We start from the raw sequence: 228 nt of genomic DNA, 5'->3' as shown, positions 1-228 counted from the left end.
CGCAATGAAGTCATAACGAAGTCACGGTGACGTGCGAATGTCCATTTTGTCACATGTGTAATATTATTGTGAAATCATTATGATATGAAAAAAATATTACAGTGATGTATTTATTGTAACAATACTGGTTTAAAAAAATATATTTTGCAGAAACGATTGCAACTAGTCAGCTTATGTTGATTTTAAATATAATTTAGCTGTTTTATTTAATTTCTCACTATTTTCGTA

Source organism: Odontomachus brunneus, unplaced genomic scaffold, assembly GCF_010583005.1.
Source record: "Odontomachus brunneus isolate Ranch 3 - 2012 unplaced genomic scaffold, Obru_v1 Obru_scaffold_206, whole genome shotgun sequence".
Lineage (NCBI taxonomy): Eukaryota > Metazoa > Arthropoda > Insecta > Hymenoptera > Formicidae > Odontomachus > Odontomachus brunneus.
The sequence above is the reverse complement of the archived record's forward strand: the minus strand, read 5'-3'. Positions refer to the sequence as shown.